This window comes from Pecten maximus, chromosome 4, assembly GCF_902652985.1.
Source record: "Pecten maximus chromosome 4, xPecMax1.1, whole genome shotgun sequence".
Taxonomy (NCBI): Eukaryota; Metazoa; Mollusca; class Bivalvia; order Pectinida; family Pectinidae; genus Pecten; species Pecten maximus.
In genome coordinates, this window is record NC_047018.1 from 48548531 (window position 1) to 48556923 (window position 8393).

An 8393-nucleotide genomic window follows, 5' to 3' on the forward strand; every position below is an offset into this window, starting at 1 on the left:
GAGACTTATATACTTCTGTTTTGCTACACATTGTCCGAGCGGCTTCGCGCAATAACCATTGCGAAATGAAGAACGTTTAACGATAAATTGACATTGAATTAAATAAAATACTATCATTTTACTTATTTATAAATGTGTCATTTTTCAGGCCGTCGTTGTTACACATCAGATTTACAATGGATGTGTTTGTCTAATGATTTTACCCTGCCGAGATTTCTGCCCATATCGACTCCGATAGTTCAAACTCGCGCCTACTTTCTGAAACATAATTTCGAATTATTCGAACAGGTTTGTCAATATTTATTTAATTTTGTTCGAACTAACCGGATGTCGTAACATGTGACGTGAAAGAAACAGAAAACTTTATTCTTACTAAAACATTTATTTGGCATAAGCTTGTTCCAAAGTTATACATACACATGAATGTATATTGTCATGAATTTATATATATACTGTCAAATACATGTACCCAGAATCTATATTCATCAACTTAAACCCTACAATGAAAGTTTTTCTCATAGTCACATTTATGTAGTTGAGGGCATTACAAATACATTTAAATCACACTCCCTGCTCTTAAGGGATTGAACCCGGAACCTCTGGAAAATTAGTCTTACGCCCGATCGAACTAAAGAAAAAATTCACTTTCGTCTAGCTTGATGGCGACTGGTATTTTCCGTGATTACAAATATTTTGAAAAAAGTAATTTTTGACAGTATATAAGAATAATATTACATATAGCCCAAAAATAAAGGAACGGTATATGAAGCTTCTGACAAATACATGATGTCCATATAATATATACATGTATACTGTAACAATACTTTTGATATACATGTATATTATAATATAACTACATATGTTCAATGGTCTCAAAATAATAGTACCCTACTCTGAGAAAAAGAGATGTGTTGATTATAAAGAGAAATTCTGTTGAGGTGGAGTATGTGGTTATGCAGACCTTAAGATATTAATCGAAATGAAACTGAACATACAATTCCAGGTTAATAAAACCATATTTCTGCTGAAATAAAAGTCCTTAATTGTACAATATATTAAGATATAGATATTAATAAAATTTAAAAAAAATCATTTATAACATTTAGCAGAGAGTGCTTTGACATTTCAATTGAAATAAATTTAACATCATAAGGAGAATATTGATTTGTTTCTAAAAATAAAATGCAAAATCAACATAACCAATAAACCAGAAATATCTTTTAAAAAGATAAACAGCATAGTTTTAATGCTGGTGGTTATAATGTAAAACTGATGGTGAAATAAATTAACGAACTAGTGCGTTTTAGCACGAATAACAAAATTATATCAGTTTGAATCATTTTTAGCTCACCTGGTCCGAAGGACCAAGGTGAGCTTATGCCATACCGTGGCGTCCGTCGTCCGTCCGTCCGTCCGTCCGTCGTCCGTCGTCCGTCGTCCGTCCGTCAACAATTGACTTCTTCTTCATAACCACTGATCAGAATTTGACCAAATTTGGTCAGAAGCATCCCTATGGGTAGGGGACTCAAAATTGTACAAATGATGGGGCTGACCCCCCAGGGGCCTGAGGGGTGGGGCCAAAAGGGGTCAATTTGGCTATATTGATATAAACGACTTCTTCTCTGAAACCGAGCAAAGGATATTGCTCCTATTTGTCTGGAAGTATCACTATGGGGTGGGGATTCAAAATTGTACAAATGATGGTGCTGACCCCCAGGGGCCTGAGGGGCGGGGCCAAAAAGGGTCAATTTGGCTATATTGATATAAACGACTTCTTCTCTGAAACCGAGCAAAGGATATTGCTCCTATTTGTCTGGAAGCATCACTATGGGGTGGGGATTCAAAATTGTACAAATGGTGGTGCTGACCCCCTAGGGGCCTGAGGGGCGAGACAAAAATGGGTCAATATAGCTATATTGATATTAACGACTTCTTCTCTGAAACCGAGCAATGGATATCGCTCATATTTGCCTGGTAGCATAACTTTGGGGTGGGGATTCAAAATTGTACAAATGATGGGGCTGACCCCCAGGGGCCGGAAGGGCAGGGCCAAATGTGGTCATTTGGGCTATATTGATATAAACAACTTCTTCTCTGAAACCGAACAAACGATATTGCTCCTATTTGTCTGGAAGTATCACTATGGGGTGGGGATTCAAAATTGTACAAATGGTGGTGCTGACCCCCAGGGGCCTGAGGGGCGGGGCCAAAAGGGGTCAATTTGGCTATATTGATATAAACGACTTCTTCTCTGAAACCGAGCAAAGGATATCACTCATATTTGCCTGGTAGCAACCCCCTAGAGTAGGGATTCAAAATTGTACAAATGACAGGACTGACCCCCAAGGGGCCTGAGGGGCGGCGTCAAAAGGGGTCAATTTGGCTGCATTGATATAAACGACTTCTTCTCTGAAACCGAGCAAAGGATATTGCTCCTATTTGCCTGGAAGCAATCACTATGGGGTGGGGATTCAAAATTGTACAGATGGTGGTGCTGACCCCCTAGGGGCCTGAGAGGCGGGGCAAAAATGGGTCAATATAGCTATATTGATATTAACGACTTCTTCTCTGAAACTAAGCAATGGATATCACTCATATTTGCCTGGTAGCAACCCCCTAGGGTAGGGATTCAAAATTGTACAAATGACAGGGCTGACCCCAGGGGACCTAAGAGGCGGGGCCAAAAGGGGTTATTTTGGCAAAATTGATATAAACAACTTTTTCTCTGAAAATAAGCAATGGATATCTTTAATATGTGACTGGTAGCATTCACTTTGGTTAAGGATTCAAAATTGTACAAATTATGGGGCCGACCCCCTGGAGGCTGAGGGGCTGGGCCAAAAGGGGCCAATTTGGCTAAATTGATATGAACAACTTCTCTGAAACAGCTCATATTTGACTATTAGCATTCTATTGGGGTAGGGATTCAAAATTGTATAAAGGAAGGAGCTGACTCCCAGGGGGCAGAGGGCAGGGTCAAAAGGGGCCAATTGGTCTAAATAAGATCTTCTCTGAAATTAAGCAATGGATATCACTCACATTTGTGTGTTAGCATCCCTATGGGGTCGCACCAAAAGTCAATTTCATTTCATGGATTAATGTACCTTTTGGCATTTTTAGTATTAAAATAAAACCATTGTACATGTACCCATATAAAATGCTTATGATATATATTGACATAGCAATACCAGTGACAAATATACTTAAGCATCATTCTTGTTTCATATCTCATGAAACCAGGTGAGCGATACAGGCCCTCTGGGCCTCTTGTTGGTATTAATAAGACTGCATTTCAATCAGGAATATGATTTTATTAATGTGTCAATTAAAAAGATAATCTTTTTATTCAGCATATGCGTTATGCATTTACGGCATACAATCTTAATTATCTTTGTTTCGTTTTTAACTGCTTATCTGCATTTTGCATTTACCACTACATTGACCAATCACATTCTTCATCTTTACCAGTAACGCCACCTGTCGCATCATATCTGGTACCAAAAGAAAATTTAACGGCTATGCCGAAAACACTACCACATGATTTACCATTCATAATACAGAGAAAAATATGGTGTTAACATTACATTTTAACTGCATAATCACGTGTCTGATATGAGGGTTGTTTTTGTTAAGTAATGTCTCCAAATAAATTAACCATAATTTGACCAGAGTTTATGCATAAATTAAGGACAGATTTTGTTTAAATAATTGGCTTCCTTCATTGTGTACCATGACAAAAACTTTCAAGGCCTGGACTAAGATCTACAAGTCCGTCAAAATTTATGCATAAGATAAAATTGATGGATTGGTTTCTCTGTGTACAGAAAACAGATCAATCTGGATCGTTTGAATGTTGTAATGATGAATGTGCCAAAACGATGTTAATTTAAAATATTCAATTAATTACTGACATGAGTTAAAAATTTTGTTTGCTTTATAATGTGGAACAAAATTGGTGGTACTAAGCTTCGGTAATTATACAAATACATGTACAAAAGTGTAGTTCATAAAAGATATGACCGACCCATGGAATGTTTGCTGTAAATATAGCACAATTTTTGTTGCAACAAAATATGCAGTATTTATTTATGCACAACCTTCATTCAGAATTCTCATGAAATATTTGAATTTCTTTCATAGACTGAACACAATAAGTGATGGGGCCCTATTTGTTTACATAGTTTTCATAAGATTAGTTTATCAAAGGGGCATTCCTTTGTTCGGACATCAGAAACATGCACAATTTCTATTGATGAAATAATTGTCCAAACGATGATTATATGAGTTTTTGTGCCTACATGTAATGAAATTAATTCCAAAATATACAAGAAAAAGGTTTATCGTATATAAATACCATATGTCTTTGCAGTAATTAGTGATACATGTACTTCGGGTCAATTAAAGAGTTTTCAGGACTTAATATTTGCACAACAACAGTTCATCTTGAAGGTAAAACTGCCATACTGATGTAAAAATTATAACTGTTACTACTTTGAAAAAATACATATTTTCCAGTAAGTTTAATTTTGACGATCTAAACTTAATTCAAAAGAAGAAATGCCCCTTTAATGATTTCATTAATTCAACAAGTGCATTTCTTATGATATAAAAAAAAATTTATTTTAATTAATATTTACATTGTAACATAATTTAGTCCATGTATAGAGCCAAGGTTGTATACATATTTTGGGCCATGATTGGTAAACAACAGTTTAATGTAATTTTAGCTCCTGTGAATCATTTACTTTGGTTTGGTTTGATTTGTTTAACGTCCCATCAACAGCTAAGGTCATTTAAGGACGGCCTCCCGTGTGTGCAACATGCATGCATGCATGTGGTGGAGTGCGTATGTGTGTGGGGGCCGCAGTGGCCGACTGGTTAAGGTGTCCCAACACTTTAACACAAGCCCTCCACCTCTGTGTTGCGAGTTCAAAACCTACGTGGGGCAGTTGCCCGGTAGATCTACTGACTGTAAGCCGTTGTTTTTTCTCTGTGTACTCCGGCTTTCCTCCACCTCCAAAACCTGGCACGTCCTTAAATGTAACCCTGGCTGTTAATAGAACGTTAAACAAAAACAAACCAAACCAAACCATATGTGTGTTTTGATATGTTTGTGTGAAGTCTCCTTGTGGCAGGTCGGAACTTTTGCCGATTTATATGTAACCAAGATGGGTTAAAGTTGGGCATATACTTTTTAAGCAACAGATTAACTCAGTGAAATGTAGACAAGTTGAAAAAGTGATATTTTTTTACTTTGATGAGTTTTTGTAGCATGCAGAAACAAATATGATCTATTAAACCAAAATGTAACTGTACAAAATTAATTAATGTAACAGAAAAAAATAATTATAACATAAACAAAGACATCTTATGGTGATATTTTGTAAAATATGACCAATAACATCAACGTGCATATTAATTAAATGTAACATGATAGTTTTATTGATAAATGCATGCATTCAAACACTCTCTCTTTCTCACAAACAATATACATACATAACAAATTATTTTGATTTTCGATTACCCCTTCAAACATTTGAAAATACACAAATTGAATGTAAACAATCTGATTTAAATATTCAAAGGAGGAAAAATATTACCTGGCAAGAAAATTATCAATTCATCAATTATTCTTTCAAATCCGAATCAACATAACCCTTATAGCAAAATTTCTAGAGAACACTTTCATTGTCCGAATGCCCTGTAGACTCTACATAGTTTTATACACTGTATACTGATATATCTATGAGAACAAAGGAGTTAATTTGTGAGAACAAAGAGTTAATTTATGAAAACAAAGAGTTAATCTATGAGAACAAAGTTAATTTATGAGAACAAAGAGTTAATTTATGAGAACAAATGAATTAATTTATGAGAACAAAGTTAATTTATGAGAACAAAGAGTTAATTTATGAGAACAAAGAGTTAATTTATGAGAACAAATGAATTAATTTATGAGAACAAAGTTAATTTATGAGAACAAAGAGTTAACTTATGAGAACAAAGGAGTTAATTTATGAGAACAAAGGAGTTAATTTATGAGAACAAAGAGTTAATTTATGAGAACAAAGAGTTAATTTATGAGAACAAAGTTAATTTATGAGAACAAATGAATTAATTTATGAGAGCAAAGAGTTAATTTATGAGAACAAAGGAGTTAATTTATGAGAACAAATGAATTAATTTATGAGAACAAAGGAGATAATTTATGAGAACAAATGAATTAATTTATGAGAACAAAGAGTTAATTTATGAGAACAAAGGAGTTAATTTATGAGAACAAATGAATTAATTTATAAGAACAAAGAGTTAATTTATGAGAACAAAGAGTTAATTTATAACAACAAAGAGTTAATTTATGAGAACAAAGGAGTTAATTTATGAGAACAAAGGAGTTAATTTACGAGAACAAAGAGTTAATTTACGAGAACAAAGGAGTTAATTTATGAGAACAAAGTAAATTTATGAGAACAAAGTTAATTTATAAGAACAAAGTTAATTTATGAGAACAAAGGAGTTAGTTTGTGAGAACTAAGGAGTTAATTTGTGAGAACAAATTAATTAACTTATTAAAACAAAGGATTTGTACTGTAATTGTATGAGGACAGGCAGTGTTGAGAAGTTTTAAGGGTTTAAAGCCTTATCTATGTACAGCAGCCATTACATTCAACCTGTATGTACAAGTTATGGTCACCTCTACTCTACAACTTTATAATAATTATACTAAAAATTCATCAAAAGTGACTCAACAATCATTAATCAAAAACTGAAATTGAGGTGTATGACATGCCCAATCAATCTCTCACAGAATACATTGCGGTCTTATCCTTAACATTATGCTATTTTGTATTACGAAATAGCTTGCATAAGGAAACATTGGTTCATTGAGCCCCCTCTCTCCCCCCCCCCCCCCCCCACCACCACCACCAAGCAATACACCATGCCCTCCCCCCCCTCAACCCCCTCCAAGTCCAATGGAACATTAAAACATACTTAATTTTTTCTGTAATTCACAGACCAAACTGGTTACCTATTAACCGTAGACATATTTCTTTTTGGTACATAGTTGAATTTAAACCATTCAGCAAAATGTTGAATCGGCATACCCACAGTATTTACTATGGAAAAACATATGGGAAACTTAATGCAACACTTTTAATGACAGACATGATGCAGAAAGCTTAGACTAAATGTCGGTGTTGTATAGAGAAAATTCAGGTGCGAAATATTACCAGTCCTCTCTGGAAGACAAGTAAATGACTATTAGGCTCCAGAACCAGGCAATATGGATGTTATATTTGCATGTATCCACAGATCCGAGCCCCACTCGATGTGCACTCTTCTAAGAAGAGAAGCCTTCTAAGAAGATCGTATTCCGATATATATAAATCGAGTAAACCGGGAGAATTTTTTTTTTGTAATTTATATTTTATTCAGTTAAACATATATTATCAACAAACACAAGACATCTACATTTTATGGTCATTCACACCTTTCAGCACTGATGTGTATTTCTATTATAATTTACTACGCACAAGCTTACACACACACATACACACCCCCATTCTCGCCCCCCAGAGTCTGCTAAGCTACGCAAGCTACGCTATACCACCGTACTGACCGAGTGACATATGAAACGAAGGGAAGTAACTCTGATGAATGAGAATGACACACCCCACGCAAACACCTTCCCACACACATGAATGTTCTAGTACATATACATACATGTACACAACACTATACACATATACATGTTCATACGTACTACATATAGTCATATACTAACTATTGCATATGACAATGAGCACACATGCTTTACTACACATACATGTACTATTTTGATATCCATCCATTGGCATGTACACACAGCACTTACATGAAAACATATCCACATACCGCACCTACTACAACTCAAATATACCCATACAAGTACACACATACTACACATGTTGTATATATTATTGTATACATACATATATAAGAAAATGCATATTAAACACACATTCTGTTTCTATTATCCTGCTATTCATCCATGTACAGACAAACAGACAGACATACACACAGACAGATACATAAACCAACACCAACCTACTTAGACAGAAAGATACAGACAGACTAAACAGAGACACAGACATATACAGAAAGACTGACAGACATACACACAGACAGACAGATACATAGACTAACAACACCAACCTACTTAGACAAAAAGACACAGACAGACTAAACAGAGACACAGACATATACAGAAAGACTGACAGACATATACAGACAAACAGATACATAGACTAACACCAACCTACTTAGACCGAAAGACAGACAGACTTAACAGAGACACAGACATACAGACAGTATTGACATACATAAATAGAAGATAAGACAAAACATAGAAG